The sequence below is a fragment of the Ambystoma mexicanum genome, chromosome 4p (assembly GCF_040938575.1).
Source record: "Ambystoma mexicanum isolate Mex_15411 chromosome 4p, UKY_AmexF1_1, whole genome shotgun sequence".
Lineage (NCBI taxonomy): Eukaryota > Metazoa > Chordata > Amphibia > Caudata > Ambystomatidae > Ambystoma > Ambystoma mexicanum.
In genome coordinates, this window is record NC_090927.1 from 16,559,008 (window position 1) to 16,585,657 (window position 26,650).

Genomic DNA, 26,650 nt, shown 5'->3' on the forward strand with positions numbered 1-26,650 from the left:
CCATGGGGCAGGATATCCCCCCCTCTCTTGCCATCACTGGCCTTAAGGAAACCACCTTAGCATGGATTCCTAAGTGGCCATGGGGCAGGAAACCCCCCCTCTCTTCCCATCACTGGCCTTAAGGAAACCACCTTGGCATGGATTCCTAAGTGGCCATGGGCCAGGATATCTCTTCTCTCTTCCCATCACTGGCCTTCAGGAAACCACCTTAGCATGGATTCCTAAGTGGACATGGGGCAGGAAATCCCCCCTCTCTTCCCATCACTGGCCTTAAGGAAACCACCTTAGCATGTATTCCTAAGTGGCCATGGGGCAGGATATCCCCCCCTCTCTTCCCATCACTGGCCTTAAGGAAACCACCTTAGCATGGATTCCTAAGTGGCCATGGGGCAGGATATCCCTCCTCTCTTCCCATCACTGGCCTTAAGGAAACCACCGTTGCATGGATTCCTAAGTGGCCATGGGGCAGGATATCCCCCCTCTCTTCCCATCACTGGCCTTAAGGAAACCACCTGAGCATGGATTCCTAATCGGCCATGGGGCAGGATACCCCCCCTCTCTTCCCATCACTGGCCTTAAGGAAACCACCTTACCATGGATTCCTAAGTGGCCATGGGGCAGGATATCACCCCCACTCTCTTCCCATCACTGGCCTTATGGAAACCACCTTAGCATGGATTCCTAAGTGACCATGGGGCATGATATCACCCCCCCTCTCTTCCCATCACTGGCCTTAAGGAAACCACCTTAGCATGGATTCCAAAGTGGCCATGGGGCAGGATATCCCCCTCTCTTACCATCACTGGCCTTAAGGAAACCACCTTAGCATGGATTCCTAAGTGGCCACGGGGCAGGATATCCCACCCCCCCTCTCTTCCCATCACTGGCCTTAAGGAAACCACCTTGGCATGGAATCCTAAGTGGCCATATGGCAGGATATCCCCCCCTCTCTTCCCATCACTGGCCTTATGGAAACCACCTTAGCATGGATTCCTAAGTGGCCGTGGGGCAGGATATCCCCCCTCTCTTCCCATCACTGGCCTTATGGAAATCACCTGAGCATGGATTCCTAAGTGGCCATGGGGCAGGATATCACCCGCCCCTCTTCCCATCACTGGCCTTAAGGAAACCACCTTAGCATGGAATCCTAAGTGGCCATGGGGCAGGATATCCACCCCCCTCTCTTCCCATCACTGGCCTTAAAGAAACCACCTTAGCATGGATTCCTAAGTGGCTATGGGGCAGGATATCCCTCCTCTCTTCCCATCACTGGCCTTAAGGAAACCACCTTAGCATGGATTCCTAAGTAGCCATGGGGCAGGATATCACCCCCTCTCTTCCCATCACTGGCCTTATGGAAACCACCTTAGCATGGATTCCTAAGTGGCCATGGGGCAGGATATCACCCCCCCTCTCTTCCCATCACTGGCCTTATGGAAACCACCTTAGCATGGATTCCTAAGTGGCCATGGGGCAGGATATCACCCCCTCCCTGTCTTCCCACCACTGGCCTTAAGGATACCAACTTGGCATGGATGGCTAAGTGACCATGGGGCAGGATATCCCTCCTCTCTTCCCATCACTGGCCTTATGGAAACCACCTTAGCATGGATTCCTAAGTGGCCATGGGGCAGGATATCACCCCCCCTCTCTTCCCATCACTGGCCTTATGGAAACCACCTTAGCATGGATTCCTAAGTGGCCATGGGGCAGGATATCACCCCCTCCCTGTCTTCCCACCACTGGAATTAAGGATACCACCTTAGCATGGATTAGTAAGTGGCTATGTGGCAGGATATCCCGACTCTGTTCCCATCACTGGCCTTATGGAAACCACCTTAGCATGGATTCCTAAGTGGCCATGGGGCAGGATATCCCCCCTCTCTTCCCCTCACTGGCCTTAAGGAAACCACCTTAGCATGGATTCCTCAGTGGCCATGGGGCAGGATACCCCCCTCTCTTACCATCACTGGAATTAAGGAAATCACCTTAGCATGGATTCCTAAGTGGCCATGGGGCAGGATATCCCCCCCTCTCTTCCCCTCACTGGCCTTAAGGAAACCACCTTAGCATGGATTCGTAAGTGGCCATGGGGCAGGATACCCCCCTCTTACCATCACTGGACTTAAGGAAACCACCTTAGCATGGATTCCTAAGTGGCCATAGGGCAGGATATTCCCCCCTCTCTTCCCATCACTGGCCTTAAGGAAACCAACTTAGCATGGATTTCTAAGTGGCCATGGGGCAGGATATCTCCCCTCTCTTCCCATCACTGGCCTTAAGGAAACCACCTTAGCATGGATTCCTAAGTGGTCATGGGGCAGGATATCCCCCCCTCTCTTCCCATCACTGACCTTCAGGAAACCACCTTGGCATGGATTAAAAAGTGGCCATGGGGCAGGATATCCCCCCTCTCTTCCCATCACTGGCCTTAAGGAAACCACCTTAGCATGGATTGCTAAGAAGCCATGGGGCAAGTTATCACCTCACCCTCTCTTCTCATCACTGGCCTTATGGAAACCACCTTGACATGGATTCCTAAGTGGCCATGGGGCAGGATACCCCCCCTCTCTTACCATCACTGGACTTAATGAAACCACCTTAGCATGGATTCCTGAGTGGCCATGGGGCAGGATATCCCCCCTCTCTTCCCCTCACTGGTTTTAAGGAAACCACCTTAGCATGGATTCCTAAGTGACCATGGGGCAGGATATCCCCCCTCTCTTCCCATCACTGGCCTTAAGGAAACCACCTTAGCATGGATTCCTAAGTGGCCATGGGACAGGATACTCCCCCTCTCTTCCCATCACTGGCCTTAAGGAAACCACCTTAGCATGGATTCCTAAGTGGCCATGGGGCAGGATATCCCCCCCTCTCTTCCCATCACTGGCCTTAAGGAAACCACCTTAGCATGGATTCCTAAGTGGCCATGGGGCAGGATATCCCTCCTCTCTTCCCATCACTGGCCTTAAGGAAACCACCTTAGCATGGATTCCTAAGTGGCCATGGGGCAGGATATCACCCCCTCTCTTCCCATCACTGGCCTTATGGAAACCACCTTAGCATGGATTCCTAAGTGGCCATTGGGCAGGATATCACCCCCCACTCTCTTCCCATCACTGGCCTTAAGGAAACCACCTGGGAATGGATTCCTTAGTGGTCATGGGGAAGGATATCACCCCCCTCTCTTCCCATCACTGGCCTTCAGGAAACCACCTTGGCAAGGATTCCTAAGTGGCCATGGGGCAGGATATCACCCCCCCTTCTCTTCCCATCACTGGCCTTCAGGAAACCACCTTGGCATGGATTCCTAAGTGGCCATGGGGCAGGAAATCACCCCCCCCTCTCTTCCCATCACTGGCCTTATGGAAACCACCTTAGCATGGATTCCTAAGTGGCCATCGGGCAGGATATCACCTCCTCTCTTCACATAACTGGCCTTAAGGAAACCACCTTAGCATAGATTCCTAAGTGGCCATGGGTTAGGATATATCCCCTCTATTTCCATCACTGGCCTTAAGGAAACCACCCTGGCATGGATTCCTAAGTGGCCATGGGGCAGGATATCCCCCCTCTCTTCCCTTCACTGGCCTTAAGGAAACCACCTGAGCATGGATTCCTAAATGGCCATGGAGCAGGGTATCACCGCCCCCCCTGTCTTCCCATCACTGGCCTTAAGGAAACCACCTTGGCATGGATTCCTAAGTGGCCATGGGGCAGGATATCCCTCCTCTCTTCCCATCACTGGCCTTAAGGAAACCACCTTAGCATGGATTCCTAAGTGGACATGGGGCAGGAAATCCCCCCCTCTCTTCCCATCACTGGCCTTAAGGAAACCACCTTAGCATGGATTCCTAAGTGGCCATGGGGCAGGATATCCCCCCCTCTCTTCCCATCACTGGCCTTAAGGAAACCACATTAGCATGGATTCCTAAGTGGCCATGGGGCAGGATATCCCTCCTCTCTTCCCATCACTGGTCTTAAGGAAACCACCGTTGCATGGATTCCTAAGTGGCCATGGGGCAGGATATCCCCCCTCTCTTCCCATCACTGGCCTTAAGGAAACCACCTGAGCATGGATTCCTAAGTGGCCATGGGGCAGGATACCCCCCCTCTCTTCCCATCACTGGCCTTAAGGAAACCACCTTACCATGGATTCCTAAGTGGACATGGGGCAGGATATCACCCCCCCTCTCTTCCCATCACTGGCCTTATGGAAACCACCTTAGCATGGATTCCTAAGTGACCATGGGGCATGATATCACCCCCCTCTCTTCCCATCACTGGCCTTAAGGAAACCACCTTAGCATGGATTCCAAAGTGGCTATGGGGCAGGATATCCCCCTCTCTTACCATCACTGGCCTTAAGGAAACCACCTTAGCATGGATTCCTAAGTGGCCATGGGGCAGGATATCACCCCCCCCTCTCTTCCCATCACTGGCCTTAAGGAAACCACCTTAGCATGGATTCGTAAGTGGCCATGGGGCAGGATACCCCCCTCTTACCATCACTGGACTTAAGGAAACCACCTTAGCATGGATTCCTCAGTGGCCATGGGGCAGGATACCCCCCTCTCTTACCATCACTGGAATTAAGGAAATCACCTTAGCATGGATTCCTAAGTGGCCATGGGGCAGGATATCCCCCCTCTCTTCCCCTCACTGGCCTTAAGGAAACCACCTTAGCATGGATTCGTAAGTGGCCATGGGGCAGGATACCCCCCTCTTACCATCACTGGACTTAAGGAAACCACCTTAGCATGGATTCCTAAGTGGCCATGGGGCAGGATATTCCCCCCCTCTCTTCCCATCACTGGCCTTAAGGAAACCAACTTAGCATGGATTTCTAAGTGGCCATGGGGCAGGATATCTCCCCTCTCTTCCCATCACTGGCCTTAAGGAAACCACCTTAGCATGGATTCCTAAGTGGCCATGGGGCAGGATATCCCCCCCCCTCTCTTCCCATCACTGACCTTCAGGAAACCACCTTAGCATGGATTAAAAAGTGGCCATGGGGCAGGATATCCCCCCTCTCTTCCCATCACTGGCCTTAAGGAAACCACCTTAGCATGGATTGCTAAGTATCCATGGGGCAGGTTATCACCTCACCCTCTCTTCTCATCACTGGCCTTATGGAAACCACCTTAACATGGATTCCTAAGTGGCCATGGGGCAGGATACCCCCCCTCTCTTACCATCACTGGACTTAATGAAACCACCTTAGCATGGATTCCTGAGTGGCCATGGGGCAGGATATCCCCCCTCTCTTCCCCTCACTGGTTTTAAGGAAACCACCTTAGCATGGATTCCTAAGTGACCATGGGGCAGGATATCCCCCCTCTCTTCCCATCACTGGCCTTAAGGAAACCACCTTAGCATGGATTCCTAAGTGGCCATGGGACAGGATACTCCCCCTCTCTTCCCATCACTGGCCTTAAGGAAACCACCTTAGCATGGATTCCTAAGTGGCCATGGGGAAGGATATCACCCCCCTCTCTTCCCATCACTGGCCTTCAGGAAACCACCTTGGCAAGGATTCCTAAGTGGCCATGGGTAGGATATCATCTCCTCTCTTCACATAACTGGCCTTAAGGAAACCACCTTAGCATAGATTCCTAAGTGGCCATGGGGCAGGATATATCCCCTCTCTTTCCATCACTGGCCTTAAGGAAACCACCCTGGCATGGATTCCTAAGTGGCCATGGGGCAGGATATCCCCCCTCTCTTCCCTTCACTGGCCTTAAGGAAACCACCTGAGCATGGATTCCTAAATGGCCATGGAGCAGGGTATCACCGCCCCCCCTGTCTTCCCATCACTGGCCTTAAGGAAACCACCTTGGCATGGATTCCTAAGTGGCCATGGGGCAGGATATCCCTCCTCTCTTCCCATCACTGGCCTTAAGGAAACCACCTTAGCATGGATTCCTAAGTGGACATGGGGCAGGAAATCCCCCCCTCTCTTCCCATCACTGGCCTTAAGGAAACCACCTTAGCATGGATTCCTAAGTGGCCATGGGGCAGGATATCCCCCCCTCTCTTCCCATCACTGGCCTTAAGGAAACCACATTAGCATGGATTCCTAAGTGGCCATGGGGCAGGATATCCCTCCTCTCTTCCCATCACTGGCCTTAAGGAAACCACCGTTGCATGGATTCCTAAGTGGCCATGGGGCAGGATATCCCCCCTCTCTTCCCATCACTGGCCTTAAGGAAACGACCTGAGCATGGATTCCTAAGTGGCCATGGGGCAGGATACCCCCCCTCTCTTCCCATCACTGGCCTTAAGGCAACCACCTTACCATGGATTCCTAAGTGGCCATGGGGCAGGATATCACCCCCCCTCTCTTCCCATCACTGGCCTTATGGAAACCACCTTAGCATGGATTCCTAAGTGACCATGGGGCATGATATCACCCCCCTCTCTTCCCATCACTGGCCTTAAGGAAACCACCTTAGCATGGATTCCAAAGTGGCCATGGGGCAGGATATCCCCCTCTCTTACCATCACTGGCCTTAAGGAAACCACCTTAGCATGGATTCCTAAGTGGCCATGGGGCAGGATATCACCCCCCCTCTCTTCCCATCACTGGCCTTAAGGAAACCACCTTGGCATGGATTCCTAAGTGGCCATATGGCAGGATATCCCCCCTCTCTTCCCATCACTGGCCTTATGGAAACCACCTTAGCATGGATTCCTAAGTGGCCGTGGGGCAGGATATCCCCCCTCTCGTCTCATCACTGGCCTTATGGAAATCACCTGAGCATGGATTCCTAAGTGGCCATGGGGCAGGATATCACCCGCCCCTCTTCCCATCACTGGCCTTAAGGAAACTACCTTAGCATGGAATCCTAAGTGGCCATGGGGCAGGATATCCATCCCCCTCTCTTCCCATCACTGGCCTTAAAGAAACCACCTTAGCATGGATTCCTAAGTGGCCATGGGGCAGGATATCCCTCCTCTCTTCCCATCACTGGCCTTAAGGAAACCACCTTAGCATTGATTCCTAAGTAGCCATGGGGCAGGATATCACCCCCTCTCTTCCCATCACTGGCCTTATGGAAACCACCTTAGCATGGATTCCTAAGTGGCCATGGGGCAGGTTATCACCTCACCCTCTCTTCTCATCACTGGCCTTATGGAAACCACCTTAACATGGATTCCTAAGTGGCCATGGGGCAGGATACCCCCCTCTCTTACCATCACTGGACTTAATGAAATCACCTTAGCATGGATTCCTGAGTGGCCATGGGGCAGGATATCCCCCCTCTCTTCCCCTCACTGGTTTTAAGGAAACCACCTTAGCATGGATTCCTAAGTGGCCATGGGGCAGGATATCCCCCCTCTCTTCCCATCACTGGCCTCAAGGAAACCACCTTCGCATGGATTCCTAAGTGGCCATGGGGCAGGATATTCCCCCCCTCTCTTCCATCACTGGCCTTCAGGAAACCACCTTGGCATGGATTCCTAAGTGGCCATGGGGCAGGATATCCCCCCTCTCTTCCCATCACTGGCATTAAGGAAACCACCTTAGCATGGATTCCTAAGTGGCCATGGGACAGGATACCCCCCCTCTCTTCCCATCACTGGCCTTAAGGAAACCACCTTAGCATGGATTCCTAAGTGGCCATGGGGCAGGATATCACCCCCTCTCTTCCCATCACTGGCCTTATGGAATCCACCTTAGCATGGATTCCTGAGTGGCCATTGGGCAGGATATCACCCCCCACTCTCTTCCCATCACTGGCCTTAAGGAAACCACCTGGGAATGGATTCCTTAGTGGTCATGGGGAAGGATATCACCCCCCTCTCTTCCCATCACTGGCCTTCAGGAAACCACCTTGGCAAGGATTCCTAAGTGGCCATGGGGCAGGATATCACCCCCTTCTCTTCCCATCACTGGCCTTCAGGAAACCACCTTGGCATGGATTCCTAAGTGGCCATGGGGCAGGATATCACCCCCCCCTCTCTTCCCATCACTGGCCTTATGGAAACCACCTTAGCATGGATTCCTAAGTGGCCATCGGGCAGGATATCACCTCCTCTCTTCACATAACTGGCCTTAAGGAAACCACCTTAGCATAGATTCCTAAGTGGCCATGGGGCAGGATATATCCCCTCTCTTTCCATCACTGGCCTTAAGGAAACCACCCTGGCATGGATTCCTAAGTGGCCATGGGGCAGGATATCCCCCCTCTCTTCCCTTCACTGGCCTTAAGGAAACCACCTGAGCATGGATTCCTAAATGGCCATGGAGCAGGGTATCACCGCCCCCCCTGTCTTCCCATCACTGGCCTTAAGGAAACCACCTTGGCATGGATTCCTAAGTGGCCATGGGGCAGGATATCCCTCCTCTCTTCCCATCACTGGCCTTAAGGAAACCACCTTAGCATGGATTCCTAAGTGGACATGGGGCAGGAAATCCCCCCCTCTCTTCCCATCACTGGCCTTAAGGAAACCACCTTAGCATGGATTCCTAAGTGGCAATGGGGCAGGATATCCCCCCTCTCTTCCCATCACTGGCCTTAAGGAAACCACATTAGCATGGATTCCTAAGTGGCCATGGGGCAGGATATCCCTCCTCTCTTCCCATCACTGGCCTTAAGGAAACCACCGTTGCATGGATTCCTAAGTGGCCATGGGGCAGGATATCCCCCCTCTCTTCCCATTACTGGCCTTAAGGAAACCACCTGAGCATGGATTCCTAAGTGGCCATGGGGCAGGATACCCCCCCTCTCTTCCCATCACTGGCCTTAAGGAAACCACCTTACCATGGATTCCTAAGTGGCCATGGGGCAGGATATCACCCCCTCCTCTCTTCCCATCACTGGCCTTATGGGAACCACCTTAGCATGGATTCCTAAGTGACCATGGGGCATGATATCACCCCCCCCCCTCTCTTCCCATCACTGGCCTTAAGGAAACCACCTTAGCATGGATTCCAAAGTGGCCATGGGGCAGGATATCCCCCTCTCTTACCATCACTGGCCTTAAGGAAACCACCTTAGCATGGATTCCTAAGTGGCCATGGGGCAGGATATCACCCCCCCTCTCTTCCCATCACTGGCCTTAAGGAAACCACCTTGGCATGGATTCCTAAGTGGCCATATGGCAGGATATCCCCCCTCTCTTCCCATCACTGGCCTTATGGAAACCACCTTAGCATGGATTCCTAAGTGGCCGTGGGGCAGGATATCCCCCCTCTCGTCTCATCACTGGCCTTATGGAAATCACCTGAGCGTGGATTCCTAAGTGGCCATGGGGCAGGATATCACCCGCCCCTCTTCCCATCACTGGCCTTAAGGAAACCACCTTAGCATGGAATCCAAAGTGGCCATGGGGCAGGATATCCATCCCCCTCTCGTCCCATCACTGGCCTTAAAGAAACCACCTTAGCATGGATTCCTAAGTGGCCATGGGGCAGGATATCCCTCCTCTCTTCCCATCACTGGCCTTAAGGAAACCACCTTAGCATTGATTCCTAAGTAGCCATGGGGCAGGATATCACCCCCTCTCTTCCCATCACTGGCCTTATGGAAACCACCTTAGCATGGATTCCTAAGTGGCCATGGGGCAGGATATATCCCCTCTCTTTCCATCACTGGCCTTAAGGAAACCACCCTGGCATGGATTCCTAAGTGGCCATGGGGCAGGATATCCCCCCTCTCTTCCCTTCACTGGCCTTAAGGAAACCACCTGAGCATGGATTCCTAAATGGCCATGGAACAGGGTATCACCGCCCCCCCTGTCTTCCCATCACTGGCCTTAAGGAAACCACCTTGGCATGGATTCCTAAGTGGCCATGGGGCAGGATATCCCTCCTCTCTTCCCATCACTGGCCTTAAGGAAACCACCTTAGCATGGATTCCTAAGTGGACATGGGGCAGGAAATCCCCCCCTCTCTTCCCATCACTGGCCTCAAGGAAACCACCTTCGCATGGATTCCTAAGTGGCCATGGGGCAGGATATTCCCCCCCTCTCTTCCATCACTGGCCTTCAGGAAACCACCTTGGCATGGATTCCTAAGTGGCCATGGGGCAGGATATCCCCCCTCTCTTCCCATCACTGGCCTTAAGGAAACCACCTTAGCATGGATTCCTAAGTGGCCATGGGACAGGATACTCCCCCTCTCTTCCCATCACTGGCCTTAAGGAAACCACCTTAGCATGGATTCCTAAGTGGCCATGGGGCAGGATATCACCCCCTCTCTTCCCATCACTGGCCTTATGGAATCCACCTTAGCATGGATTCCTGAGTGGCCATTGGGCAGGATATCACCCCCCACTCTCTTCCCATCACTGGCCTTAAGGAAACCACCTGGGAATGGATTCCTTAGTGGTCATGGGGAAGGATATCACCCCCCTCTCTTCCCATCACTGGCCTTCAGGAAACCACCTTGGCAAGGATTCCTAAGTGGCCATGGGGCAGGATATCACCCCCTTCTCTTCCCATCACTGGCCTTCAGGAAACCACCTTGGCATGGATTCCTAAGTGGCCATGGGGCAGGATATCACCCCCCCCCCTCTCTTCCCATCACTGGCCTTATGGAAACCACCTTAGCATGGATTCCTAAGTGGCCATCGGGCAGGATATCACCTCCTCTCTTCACATAACTGGCCTTAAGGAAACCACCTTAGCATAGATTCCTAAGTGGCCATGGGGCAGGATATATCCCCTCTCTTTCCATCACTGGCCTTAAGGAAACCACCCTGGCATGGATTCCTAAGTGGCCATGGGGCAGGATATCCCCCCTCTCTTCCCTTCACTGGCCTTAAGGAAACCACCTGAGCATGGATTCCTAAATGGCCATGGAGCAGGGTATCACCGCCCCCCCTGTCTTCCCATCACTGGCCTTAAGGAAACCACCTTGGCATGGATTCCTAAGTGGCCATGGGGCAGGATATCCCTCCTCTCTTCCCATCACTGGCCTTAAGGAAACCACCTTAGCATGGATTCCTAAGTGGACATGGGGCAGGAAATCCCCCCCTCTCTTCCCATCACTGGCCTTAAGGAAACCACCTTAGCATGGATTCCTAAGTGGCAATGGGGCAGGATATCCCCCCTCTCTTCCCATCACTGGCCTTAAGGAAACCACATTAGCATGGATTCCTAAGTGGCCATGGGGCAGGATATCCCTCCTCTCTTCCCATCACTGGCCTTAAGGAAACCACCGTTGCATGGATTCCTAAGTGGCCATGGGGCAGGATATCCCCCCTCTCTTCCCATCACTGGCCTTAAGGAAACCACCTGAGCATGGATTCCTAAGTGGCCATGGGGCAGGATACCCCCCCTCTCTTCCCATCACTGGCCTTAAGGAAACCACCTTACCATGGATTCCTAAGTGGCCATGGGGCAGGATATCACCCCCTCCTCTCTTCCCATCACTGGCCTTATGGGAACCACCTTAGCATGGATTCCTAAGTGACCATGGGGCATGATATCACCCCCCCCCCCCTCTCTTCCCATCACTGGCCTTAAGGAAACCACCTTAGCATGGATTCCAAAGTGGCCATGGGGCAGGATATCCCCCTCTCTTACCATCACTGGCCTTAAGGAAACCACCTTAGCATGGATTCCTAAGTGGCCATGGGGCAGGATATCACCCCCCCTCTCTTCCCATCACTGGCCTTAAGGAAACCACCTTGGCATGGATTCCTAAGTGGCCATATGGCAGGATATCCCCCCTCTCTTCCCATCACTGGCCTTATGGAAACCACCTTAGCATGGATTCCTAAGTGGCCGTGGGGCAGGATATCCCCCCTCTCGTCTCATCACTGGCCTTATGGAAATCACCTGAGCGTGGATTCCTAAGTGGCCATGGGGCAGGATATCACCCGCCCCTCTTCCCATCACTGGCCTTAAGGAAACCACCTTAGCATGGAATCCAAAGTGGCCATGGGGCAGGATATCCATCCCCCTCTCGTCCCATCACTGGCCTTAAAGAAACCACCTTAGCATGGATTCCTAAGTGGCCATGGGGCAGGATATCCCTCCTCTCTTCCCATCACTGGCCTTAAGGAAACCACCTTAGCATTGATTCCTAAGTAGCCATGGGGCAGGATATCACCCCCTCTCTTCCCATCACTGGCCTTATGGAAACCACCTTAGCATGGATTCCTAAGTGGCCATGGGGCAGGATATATCCCCTCTCTTTCCATCACTGGCCTTAAGGAAACCACCCTGGCATGGATTCCTAAGTGGCCATGGGGCAGGATATCCCCCCTCTCTTCCCTTCACTGGCCTTAAGGAAAGCACCTGAGCATGGATTCCTAAATGGCCATGGAACAGGGTATCACCGCCCCCCCTGTCTTCCCATCACTGGCCTTAAGGAAACCACCTTGGCATGGATTCCTAAGTGGCCATGGGGCAGGATATCCCTCCTCTCTTCCCATCACTGGCCTTAAGGAAACCACCTTAGCATGGATTCCTAAGTGGACATGGGGCAGGAAATCCCCCCCTCTCTTCCCATCACTGGCCTTAAGGAAACCACCTTAGCATGGATTCCTAAGTGGCCATGGGGCAGGATATCCCCCCTCTCTTCCCATCACTGGCCTTAAGGAAACCACATTAGCATGGATTCCTAAGTGGCCATGGGGCAGGATATCCCTCCTCTCTTCCCATCACTGGCCTTAAGGAAACCACCGTTGCATGGATTCCTAAGTGGCCATGGGGCAGGATATCCCCCCTCTCTTCCCATCACTGGCCTTAAGGAAACCACCTGAGCATGGATTCCTAAGTGGCCATGGGGCAGGATACCCCCCCTCTCTTCCCATCACTGGCCTTAAGGAAACCACCTTACCATGGATTCCTAAGTGGCCATGGGGCAGGATATCACCCCCTCCTCTCTTCCCATCACTGGCCTTATGGGAACCACCTTAGCATGGATTCCTAAGTGACCATGGGGCATGATATCACCCCCCCTCTCTTCCCATCACTGGCCTTAAGGAAACCACCTTAGCATGGATTCCAAAGTGGCCATGGGGCAGGATATCCCCCTCTCTTACCATCACTGGCCTTAAGGAAACCACCTTAGCATGGATTCCTAAGTGGCCATGGGGCAGGATATCACCCCCCCTCTCTTCCCATCACTGGCCTTAAGGAAACCACCTTGGCATGGATTCCTAAGTGGCCATATGGCAGGATATCCCCCCTCTCTTCCCATCACTGGCCTTATGGAAACCACCTTAGCATGGATTCCTAAGTGGCCGTGGGGCAGGATATCCCCCCTCTCGTCTCATCACTGGCCTTATGGAAATCACCTGAGCGTGGATTCCTAAGTGGCCATGGGGCAGGATATCACCCGCCCCTCTTCCCATCACTGGCCTTAAGGAAACCACCTTAGCATGGAATCCTAAGTGGCCATGGGGCAGGATATCCATCCCCCTCTCGTCCCATCACTGGCCTTAAAGAAACCACCTTAGCATGGATTCCTAAGTGGCCATGGGGCAGGATATCCCTCCTCTCTTCCCATCACTGGCCTTAAGGAAACCACCTTAGCATTGATTCCTAAGTAGCCATGGGGCAGTATATCACCCCCTCTCTTCCCATCACTGGCCTTATGGAAACCACCTTAGCATGGATTCCTAAGTGGCCATGGGGCAGGATATCACCCCCCCCTCTCTTCTCATCACTGGCCTTATGGAAACAACCTTAGCATGGATTCCTAAGTGGCCATGGGGCAGGATATCACCCCCTCCCTGTCTTCCCACCACTGGCCTTAAGGATACCAACTTGGCATGGATGGCTAAGTGACCATGGGGCAGGATATCCCTCCTCTCTTCCCATCACTGGCCTTATGGAAACCACCTTAGCATGGATTCCTAAGTGGCCATGGGGCAGGATATCACCCCCCTCTCTTCCCATCACTGGCCTTATGGAAACCACCTTAGCATGGATTCCTAAGTGGCCATGGGGCAGGATATCCCCCCCTCTCTTCCGATCACTGGCCTTAAGGAAAACACCTTAGCATGGATTCCTAAGTGGCCATGGGGCAGGATATCCCCCCCTCTCTTCCCATCACTGGCCTTATGGAAACCACTTTAGCATGGATTCCCAAGTGGCCATGGGGCAGGATATCACCCCCCCTCTCTTCCCATCACTGGCCTTATGGAAACCACCTTAGCATGGATTCCTAAGTGGCCATGGGGCAGGATATCACCCCCCTCTCTTCCCATCACTGGCCTTAAGGAAACCACCTTACCATGGATTCCTAAGTGGCCATGGGGCAGGATATCCCCCCTCTCTTCCCATCACTGGCCTTAAGGAAACCACCTGAGCATGGATTCCTAAGTGGCCATGGGGCAGGATACCCCCCCTCTCTTCCCATCACTGGCCTTAAGGAAACCACCTTACCATGGATTCCTAAGTGGCCATGGGGCAGGATATCACCCCCCCTCTCTTCCCATCACTGGCCTTATGGAAACCACCTTAGCATGGATTCCTAAGTGACCATGGGGCATGATATCACCCCCCCTCTCTTCCCATCACTGGCCTTAAGGAAACCACATTAGCATGGATTCCAAAGTGGCCATGGGGCAGGATATCCCCCTCTCTTACTATCACTGGCCTTAAGGAAACCACCTTAGCATGGATTCCTAAGTGGCCATGGGGCAGGATATCACCCCCCCCCCTCTCTTCCCATCACTGGCCTTAAGGAAACCACCTTGGCATGGATTCCTAAGTGGCCATATGGCAGGATATCCCCCCTCTCTTCCCATCACTGGCCTTTTGGAAACAACCTTAGCATGGATTCCTAAGTGGCCGTGGGGCAGGATATCCCCCCTCTCGTCTCATCACTGGCCTTATGGAAATCACCTGAGCATGGATTCCTAAGTGGCCATGGGGCAGGATATCACCCGCCCCTCTTCCCATCACTGGCCTTAAGGAAACCACCTTAGCATGGAATCCTAAGTGGCCATGAGGCAGGATATCCATCCCCCTCTCTTCCCATCACTGGCCTTAAAGAAACCACCTTAGCATGGATTCCTAAGTGGCCATGGGGCAGGATATCCCTCCTCTCTTCCCATCACTGGCCTTAAGGAAACCACCTTAGCATGGATTCCTAAGTGGCCATGGGGCAGGATATCACCCCCTCTCTTCCCATCACTGGCCTTATGGAAACCACCTTAGCATGGATTCCTAAGTGGCCATGGGGCAGGATATCACCCCCCCTCTCTTCCCATCACTGGCCTTATGGAAAGCACCTTAGCATGGATTCCTAAGTGGCCATGGGGCAGGATATCACCCCCTCCCTGTCTTCCCACCACTGGCCTTAAGGATACCAACTTGGCATGGATGGCTAAGTGACCATGGGGCAGGATATCCCTCCTCTCTTCCCATCACTGGCCTTATAGAAACCACCTTAGCATGGATTCCTAAGTGGCCATGGGGCAGGATATCACCCCCCCTCTCTTCCCATCACTGGCCTTATGGAAACCACCTTAGCATGGATTCCTAAGTAGCCATGGGGCAGGATATCACCCCCTCTCTTCCCATCACTGGCCTTATAGAAACCACCTTAGCATGGATTCCTAAGTGGCCATGGGGCAGGATATCACCCCCCCTCTCTTCCCATCACTGGCCTTATGGAAACCACCTTAGCATGGATACCTAAGTGGCCATGGGGCAGGATATCCCCCCCTCTCTTCCGATCACTGGCCTTAAGGAAAATACCTTAGCATGGATTCCTAAGTGGCCATGGGGCAGGATATGCCCCCCTCTCTTCCCATCACTGGCCTTATGGAAACCACTTTAGCATGGATTCCTAAGTGGCCATGGGGCAGGATATCACCCCCCCTCTCTTCCCATCACTGGCCTTATGGAAACCACCCTAGCATGGATTCCTAAGTGGCCATGGGGCAGGATATCACCCCCTCTCTTCCCATCACTGGCCTTATGGAAACCAACTTAGCATGGATTCCTAAGTGGCCATGGGGCAGGATATCACCCCCCCTCTCTTCCCATCACTGGCCTTATGGAAACCACCTTAGCATGGATTCCTAAGTAGCCATGGGGCAGGTTATCACCCCCCCTCTCTTCCCATCACTGGCCTTAAGGAAACCACCTTAGCATGGATTACTAAGTGGCCATGGGGCAGGATATCCCCACCTCTCTTCCCATCACTGGCCTTAAGGAAACCACCTTAGCATGGATTCCTAAGTGGCCATGGGGCAGGATATCCCCCCTCTCTTCCCATCACTGGCCTTATGGAAACCACCTTAGCATGGATTCCTAAGTGGCCATGGGGCAGGATATCACCCCCCCTCTCTTCCCATCACTGGCCTTATGGAAACCACCTTAGCATGGATTCCTAAGTGGCCATGGGGCAGGATATCACCCCCTCTCTTCCCATCACTGGCCTTATGGAAACCACCTTAGCATGGATTCCTAAGTGGCCATCGGGCAGGATATCACCTCCTCTCTTCACATAACTGGCCTTAAGGAAACCACGTTAGCATAGATTCCTAAGTGGCCATGGGGCAGGATATATCCCCTCTCTTTCCATCACTGGCCTTAAGGAAACCACCCTGGCATGGATTCCTAAGTGGCCATGGGGCAGGATATCCCCCCTCTCTTCCCTTCACTGGCCTTAAGGAAACCACCTTGGCATGGATTCCTAAGTGGCCATGGGGCAGGATATCCCTCCTCTCTTCCCATCACTGGCCTTAAGGAAACCACCTTAGCATGGATTCCTAAGTGGACATGGGGCAGGAAATCCCCCCCTCTCTTCCCATCACTGGCCATCAGGAAACCACCTTGGCATGGATTCCTAAGTGGCCATGGGGCAGGATATCCCCCCTCTCTTCCCATCACTGGCCTTAAGGAAACCACCTTAGCATGGATTCCTAAGTGGCCATGGGGCAGGATACTCCCCCTCTATTCCCATCACTGGCCTTAAGGAAACCACCTTAGCATGGATTCCTAAGTGGCCATGGGCAGGATATCCCCCCCTCTCTTCCCATCACTGGCCTTAAGGAAACCACCTTAGCATGGATTCCTAAGTGGCCATGGGGCAGGATATCCCTCCTCTCTTCCCATCACTGGCCTTAAGGATACCACCTTAGCATGGATTCCTAAGTGGCCATGGGGCAGGATATCACCCCCTCTCTTCCCATCACTGGCCTTATGGAAACCACCTTAGCATGGATTCCTAAGTGGCCATGGGGCAGGATATCACCCCCCCTCTCTTCCCATCACTGGCCTTATGGAAACCACCTTAGCATGGATTCCTAAGTAGCCATGGGGCAGGTTATCACCCCCCCTCTCTTCCAATCACTGGCCTTAAGGAAACCACCTTAGCATGGATTCCTAAGTGGCCATGGGGCAGGATATCCCCACCTCTCTTCCCATCACTGGCCTTAAGGAAACCACCTTAGCATGGATTCCTAAGTGGCCATGGGGCAGGATATCCCCAGCTCTCTTCCCATCACTGGCCTTATGGAAACCACCTTAGCATGGATTCCTAAGTGGCCATGGGGCAGGATATCACCCCCCCTCTCTTCCCATCACTGGCCTTATGGAAACCACCTTAGCATGGATTCCTAAGTGGCCATGGGGCAGGATATCACCCCTCTCTTCCCATCACTGGCCTTATGGAAACCACCTTAGCATGGATTCCTAAGTGGCCATCGGGCAGGATATCACCTCCTCTCTTCACATAACTGGCCTTAAGGAAACCACCTTAGCATAGATTCCTAAGTGGCCATGGGGCAGGATATATCCCCTCTCTTTCCATCACTGGCCTTAAGGAAACCACCCTGGCATGGATTCCTAAGTGGCCATGGGGCAGGATATCCCCCCTCTCTTCCCTTCACTGGCCTTAAGGAAACCACCTTGGCATGGATTCCTAAGTGGCCATGGGGCAGGATATCCCTCCTCTCTTCCCATCACTGGCCTTAAGGAAACCACCTTAGCATGGATTCCTAAGTGGACATGGGGCAGGAAATCCCCCCCTCTCTTCCCATCACTGGCCTGCAGGAAACCACCTTGGCATGGATTCCTAAGTGGCCATGGGGCAGGATATCCCCCCTCTCTTCCCATCACTGGCCTTAAGGAAACCACCTTAGCATGGATTCCTAAGTGGCCATGGGGCAGGATACTCCCCCTCTCTTCCCATCACTGGCCTTAAGGAAACCACCTTAGCATGGATTCCTAAGTGGCCATGGGGCAGGATATCCCCCCCCTCTCTTCCCATCACTGGCCTTAAGGAAACCACCTTAGCATGGATTCCTAAGTGGCCATGGGGCAGGATATCCCTCCTCTCTTCCCATCACTGGCCTTAAGGAAACCACCTTAGCATGGATTCCTAAGTGGCCATGGGGCAGGATATCACCCCCCCCCCTCTCTTCCCATCACTGGCCTTAAGGAAACCACCTGGGAATGGATTCCTTAGTGGTCATGGGGAAGGATATCACCCCCTCTCTTCCCATCACTGGCCTTCAGGAAACCACCTTGGCATGGATTCCTAAGTGGCCATGGGGCAGGATATCACCCCCCTTCTCTTCCCATCACTGGCCTTCAGGAAACCACCTTGGCATGGATTCCTAAGTGGCCATGGGGCAGGATATCACCCCCCCTCTCTTCCTATCACTGGCCTTATGGAAACTACCTTAGCATGGATTCCTAAGTGGCCATGGGGCAGGATATCATCCCCTCCCTGTCTTCCCACCACTGGCCTTAAGGATACCAACTTGGCATGGATGGCTAAGTGACCATGGGGCAGGATATCCCTCCTCTCTTCCCATCACTGGCCTTATGGAAACCACCTTAGCATGGATTCCTAAGTGGCCATGGGGCAGGATATCACCCCCCCTCTCTTCCCATCACTGGCCTTATGGAAACCACCTTAGCATGGATTCCTAAGTGGCCATGGGGCAGGATATCACCCCCTCCCTGCCTTCCCACCACTGGAATTAAGGATACCACCTTAGCATGGATTAGTAAGTGGCTATGTGGCAGGATATCCCCCCTCTCTTCCGATCACTGGCCTTATGGAAACCACCGTAGCGTGGATTCCCAAGTGACCATGTGGCAGGATATCCCCCCCTCTGTTCCCATCACTGGCCTTATGGAAACCACCTTAGCATGGATTCCTAAGTGGCCATGGGGCAGGATATCCCCCCTCTCTTCCCCTCACTGGCCTTAAGGAAACCACCTTAGCATGGATTCCTCAGTGGCCATGGGGCAGGATACCCCCCTCTCTTACCATCACTGGACTTAAGGAAACCACCTTAGCATGGATTCCTAAGTGGCCATGGGGCAGTATATCCCCCCTCTCTTCCCCTCACTGGCCTTAAGGAAACCACCTTAGCATGGATTCCTAAGTGGCCATGGGGCAGGATACCCCCCTCTTACCATCATGGACTTAAGGAAACCACCTTAGCATGGATTCCTAAGTGGCCATGGGGCAGGATATTCCCCCCCTCTCTTCCCATCACTGGCCTTAAGGAAACCACCTTAGCATGGATTTCTAGTGGCCATGGGGCAGGATATCCCCCCCTCTCTTCCCATCACTGACCTTCAGGAAACCACCTTGGCATGGATTCCTAAGTGGCCATGGGGCAGGATATCCCCCCTCTCTTCCCATCACTGGACCTAAGGAAGCCACCTTAGCATGGATTGCTAAGTAGCCATGGGGCAGGTTATCACCTCACCCTCTCTTCTCATCACTGGCCTTATGGAAACCACCTTAACATGGATTCCTAAGTGGCCATGGGGCAGGATACCCCCCTCTCTTACCATCACTGGACTTAAGGAAACCACCTTAGCATGGATTCCTGAGTGGCCATGGGGCAGGATATCCCCCCTCTCTTCCCCTCACTGGCCTTAAGGAAACCACCTTAGCATGGATTCCTAAGTGGCCATGGGGCAGGATATCCCCCCTCTCTTCCCATCACTGGCCTCAAGGAAACCACCTTCGCATGGATTCCTAAGTGGCCATGGGGCAGGATATCCCCCCCCCTCTCTTCCATCACTGGCCTTCAGGAAACCACCTTGGCATGGATTCCTAAGTGGCCATGGGGCAGGATATCCCCCTTCTCTTCCCATCACTGGCCTTAAGGAAACCACCTTAGCATGGATTCCTAAGTGGCCATGGGGCAGGATACTCGCCCTCTCTTCCCATCACTGGCCTTAAGGAAACCACCTTAGCATGGATTCCTAAGTGGCCATGGGGCAGGATATCCCCCCCTCTCTTCCCATCACTGGCCTTAAGGAAACCACCTTAGCATGGATTCCTAAGTGGCCATGGGGCAGGATATCCCTCCTCTCTTCCCATCACTGGCCTTAAGGAAACCACCTTAGCATGGATTCCTAAGTGGCCATGGGGCAGGATATCACCCCCTCTCTTCCCATCACTGGCCTTATGGAAACCACCTTAGCATGGATTCCTAAGTGGCCATTGGGCAGGATATCACCCCCCCCTCTCTTCCCATCACTGGCCTTAAGGAAACCACCTGGGAATGGATTCCTTAGTGGTCATGAGGAAGGATATCACCCCCCTCTCTTCCCATCACTGGCCTTAAGGAAACCACCTTAGCATGGATTCCTAAGTGGCCATGGGGCAGGATATCACCCCCTCTCTTCCCATCACTGGCCTTATGGAATCCACCTTAGCATGGATTCCTGAGTGGCCATTGGGCAGGATATCACCCCCCACTCTCTTCCCATCACTGGCCTTAAGGAAACCACCTGGGAATGGATTCCTTAGTGGTCATGGGGAAGGATATCACCCCCCTCTCTTCCCATCACTGGCCTTCAGGAAACCACCTTGGCAAGGATTCCTAAGTGGCCATGGGGCAGGATATCACCCCCTTCTCTTCCCATCACTGGCCTTCAGGAAACCACCTTGGCATGGATTCCTAAGTGGCCATGGGGCAGGATATCACCCCCCCCTCTCTTCCCATCACTGGCCTTATGGAAACCACCTTAGCATGGATTCCTAAGTGGCCATCGGGCAGGATATCACCTCCTCTCTTCACATAACTGGCCTTAAGGAAACCACCTTAGCATAGATTCCTAAGTGGCCATGGGGCAGGATATATCCCCTCTCTTTCCATCACTGGCCTTAAGGAAACCACCCTGGCATGGATTCCTAAGTGGCCATGGGGCAGGATATCCCCCCTCTCTTCCCTTCACTGGCCTTAAGGAAACCACCTGAGCATGGATTCCTAAATGGCCATGGAGCAGGGTATCACCGCCCCCCCTGTCTTCCCATCACTGGCCTTAAGGAAACCACCTTGGCATGGATTCCTAAGTGGCCATGGGGCAGGATATCCCTCCTCTCTTCCCATCACTGGCCTTAAGGAAACCACCTTAGCATGGATTCCTAAGTGGACATGGGGCAGGAAATCCCCCCCTCTCTTCCCATCACTGGCCTTAAGGAAACCACCTTAGCATGGATTCCTAAGTGGCAATGGGGCAGGATATCCCCCCTCTCTTCCCATCACTGGCCTTAAGGAAACCACATTAGCATGGATTCCTAAGTGGCCATGGGGCAGGATATCCCTCCTCTCTTCCCATCACTGGCCTTAAGGAAACCACCGTTGCATGGATTCCTAAGTGGCCATGGGGCAGGATATCCCCCCTCTCTTCCCATCACTGGCCTTAAGGAAACCACCTGAGCATGGATTCCTAAGTGGCCATGGGACAGGATACCCCCCCTCTCTTCCCATCACTGGCCTTAAGGAAACCACCTTACCATGGATTCCTAAGTGGCCATGGGGCAGGATATCACCCCCTCCTTTCTTCCCATCACTGGCCTTATGGGAACCACCTTAGCATGGATTCCTAAGTGACCATGGGGCATGATATCACCCCCCCCTCTCTTCCCATCACTGGCCTTAAGGAAACCACCTTAGCATGGATTCCAAAGTGGCCATGGGGCAGGATATCCCCCTCTCTTACCATCACTGGCCTTAAGGAAACCACCTTAGCATGGATTCCTAAGTGGCCATGGGGCAGGATATCACCCCCCCTCTCTTCACATCACTGGCCTTAAGGAAACCACCTTGGCATGGATTCCTAAGTGGCCATATGGCAGGATATCCCCCCTCTCTTCCCATCACTGGCCTTATGGAAACCACCTTAGCATGGATTCCTAAGTGGCCGTGGGGCAGGATATCCCCCCTCTCGTCTCATCACTGGCCTTATGGAAATCACCTGAGCGTGGATTCCTAAGTGGCCATGGGGCAGGATATCACCCGCCCCTCTTCCCATCACTGGCCTTAAGGAAACCACCTTAGCATGGAATCCAAAGTGGCCATGGGGCAGGATATCCATCCCCCTCTCGTCCCATCACTGGCCTTAAAGAAACCACCTTAGCATGGATTCCTAAGTGGCCATGGGGCAGGATATCCCTCCTCTCTTCCCATCACTGGCCTTAAGGAAACCACCTTAGCATTGATTCCTAAGTAGCCATTGGGCAGGATATCACCCCCTCTCTTCCCATCACTGGCCTTATGGAAACCACCTTAGCATGGATTCCTAAGTGGCCATGGGGCAGGATATATCCCCTCTCTTTCCATCACTGGCCTTAAGGAAACCACCCTGGCATGGATTCCTAAGTGGCCATGGGGCAGGATATCCCCCCTCTCTTCCCTTCACTGGCCTTAAGGAAACCACCTGAGCATGGATTCCTAAATGGCCATGGAACAGGGTATCACCGCCCCCCCTGTCTTCCCATCACTGGCCTTAAGGAAACCACCTTGGCATGGATTCCTAAGTGGCCATGGGGCAGGATATCCCTCCTCTCTTCCCATCACTGGCCTTAAGGAAACCACCTTAGCATGGATTCCTAAGTGGACATGGGGCAGGAAATCCCCCCCTCTCTTCCCATCACTGGCCTTAAGGAAACCACCTTAGCATGGATTCCTAAGTGGCCATGGGGCAGGATATCCCCCCTCTCTTCCCATCACTGGCCTTAAGGAAACCACATTAGCATGGATTCCTAAGTGGCCATGGGGCAGGATATCCCTCCTCTCTTCCCATCACTGGCCTTAAGGAAACCACCGTTGCATGGATTCCTAAGTGGCCATGGGGCAGGATATCCCCCCTCTCTTCCCATCACTGGCCTTAAGGAAACCACCTGAGCATGGATTCCTAAGTGGCCATGGGGCAGGATACCCCCCCTCTCTTCCCATCACTGGCCTTAAGGAAACCACCTTACCATGGATTCCTAAGTGGCCATGGGGCAGGATATCACCCCCTCCTCTCTTCCCATCACTGGCCTTATGGGAACCACCTTAGCATGGATTCCTAAGTGACCATGGGGCATGATATCACCCCCCCTCTCTTCCCATCACTGGCCTTAAGGAAACCACCTTAGCATGGATTCCAAAGTGGCCATGGGGCAGGATATCCCCCTCTCTTACCATCACTGGCCTTAAGGAAACCACCTTAGCATGGATTCCTAAGTGGCCGTGGGGCAGGATATCCCACCTCTCGTCTCATCACTGGCCTTATGGAAATCACCTGAGCGTGGATTCCTAAGTGGCCATGGGGCAGGATATCACCCGCCCCTCTTCCCATCACTGGCCTTAAGGAAACCACCTTAGCATGGAATCCTAAGTGGCCATGGGGCAGGATATCCATCCCCCTCTCGTCCCATCACTGGCCTTAAAGAAACCACCTTAGCATGGATTCCTAAGTGGCCATGGGGCAGGATATCCCTCCTCTCTTCCCATCACTGGCCTTAAGGAAACCACCTTAGCATTGATTCCTAAGTAGCCATGGGGCAGTATATCACCCCCTCTCTTCCCATCACTGGCCTTATGGAAACCACCTTAGCATGGATTCCTAAGTGGCCATGGGGCAGGATATCACCCCCCCTCTCTTCTCATCACTGGCCTTATGGAAACAACCTTAGCATGGATTCCTAAGTGGCCATGGGGCAGGATATCACCCCCTCCCTGTCTTCCCACCACTGGCCTTAAGGATACCAACTTGGCATGGATGGCTAAGTGACCATGGGGCAGGATATCCCTCCTCTCTTCCCATCACTGGCCTTATGGAAACCACCTTAGCATGGATTCCTAAGTGGCCATGGGGCAGGATATCACCCCCCTCTCTTCCCATCACTGGCCTTATGGAAACCACCTTAGCATGGATTCCTAAGTGGCCATGGGGCAGGATATCCCCCCCTCCCTTCCGATCACTGGCCTTAAGGAAAACACCTTAGCATGGATTCCTAAGTGGCCATGGGGCAGGATATCCCCCCCTCTCTTCCCATCACTGGCCTTATGGAAACCACTTTAGCATGGATTCCCAAGTGGCCATGGGGCAGGATATCACCCCCCCTCTCTTCCCATCACTGGCCTTATGGAAACCACCTTAGCATGGATTCCTAAGTGGCCATGGGGCAGGATATCACCCCCCTCTCTTCCCATCACTGGCCTTAAGGAAACCACCTTACCATGGATTCCTAAGTGGCCATGGGGCAGGATATCCCCCCTCTCTTCCCATCACTGGCCTTAAGGAAACCACCTGAGCATGGATTCCTAAGTGGCCATGGGGCAGGATACCCCCCCTCTCTTCCCATCACTGGCCTTAAGGAAACCACCTTACCATGGATTCCTAAGTGGCCATGGGGCAGGATATCACCCCCCCTCTCTTCCCATCACTGGCCTTATGGAAACCACCTTAGCATGGATTCCTAAGTGACCATGGGGCATGATATCACCCCCCCTCTCTTCCCATCACTGGCCTTAAGGAAACCACCTTAGCATGGATTCCAAAGTGGCCATGGGGCAGGATATCCCCCTCTCTTACTATCACTGGCCTTAAGGAAACCACCTTAGCATGGATTCCTAAGTGGCCATGGGGCAGGATATCACCCCCCCCTCTCTTCCCATCACTGGCCTTAAGGAAACCACCTTGGCATGGATTCCTAAGTGGCCATATGGCAGGATATCCCCCCTCTCTTCCCATCACTGGCCTTTTGGAAACAACCTTAGCATGGATTCCTAAGTGGCCGTGGGGCAGGATATCCCCCCTCTCGTCTCATCACTGGCCTTATGGAAATCACCTGAGCATGGATTCCTAAGTGGCCATGGGGCAGGATATCACCCGCCCCTCTTCCCATCACTGGCCTTAAGGAAACCACCTTAGCATGGAATCCTAAGTGGCCATGAGGCAGGATATCCATCCCCCTCTCTTCCCATCACTGGCCTTAAAGAAACCACCTTAGCATGGATTCCTAAGTGGCCATGGGGCAGGATATCCCTCCTCTCTTCCCATCACTGGCCTTAAGGAAACCACCTTAGCATGGATTCCTAAGTGGCCATGGGGCAGGATATCACCCCCTCTCTTCCCATCACTGGCCTTATGGAAACCACCTTAGCATGGATTCCTATGTGGCCATGGGGCAGGATATCACCCCCCCCTCTCTTCCCATCACTGGCCTTATGGAAACCACCTTAGCATGGATTCCTAAGTGGCCATGGGGCAGGATATCACCCCCTCCCTGTCTTCCCACCACTGGCCTTAAGGATACCAACTTGGCATGGATGGCTAAGTGACCATGGGGCAGGATATCCCTCCTCTCTTCCCATCACTGGCCTTATAGAAACCACCTTAGCATGGATTCCTAAGTGGCCATGGGGCAGGATATCACCCCCCCTCTCTTCCCATCACTGGCCTTATGGAAACCACCTTAGCATGGATTCCTAAGTAGCCATGGGGCAGGATATCACCCCCTCTCTTCCCATCACTGGCCTTATAGAAACCACCTTAGCATGGATTCCTAAGTGGCCATGGGGCAGGATATCACCCCCCCTCTCTTCCCATCACTGGCCTTATGGAAACCACCTTAGCATGGATACCTAAGTGGCCATGGGGCAGGATATCCCCCCCTCTCTTCCGATCACTGGCCTTAAGGAAAATACCTTAGCATGGATTCCTAAGTGGCCATGGGGCAGGATATGCCCCCCTCTCTTCCCATCACTGGCCTTATGGAAACCACTTTAGCATGGATTCCTAAGTGGCCATGGGGCAGGATATCACCCCCCCCTCTCTTCCCATCACTGGCCTTATGGAAACCACCCTAGCATGGATTCCTAAGTGGCCATGGGGCAGGATATCACCCCCTCTCTTCCCATCACTGGCCTTATGGAAACCAACTTAGCATGGATTCCTAAGTGGCCATGGGGCAGGATATCACCCCCCCTCTCTTCCCATCACTGGCCTTATGGAAACCACCTTAGCATGGATTCCTAAGTAGCCATGGGGCAGGTTATCACCCCCCCTCTCTTCCCATCACTGGCCTTAAGGAAACCACCTTAGCATGGATTCCTAAGTAGCCATGGGGCAGGTTATCACCCCCCCTCTCTTCCCATCACTGGCCTTAAGGAAACCACCTTAGCATGGATTACTAAGTGGCCATGGGGCAGGATATCCCCACCTCTCTTCCCATCACTGGCCTTAAGGAAACCACCTTAGCATGGATTCCTAAGTGGCCATGGGGCAGGATATCCCCCCTCTCTTCCCATCACTGGCCTTATGGAAACCACCTTAGCATGGATTCCTAAGTGGCCATGGGGCAGGATATCACCCCCCCTCTCTTCCCATCACTGGCCTTATGGAAACCACCTTAGCATGGATTCCTAAGTGGCCATGGGGCAGGATATCACCCCCTCTCTTCCCATCACTGGCCTTATGG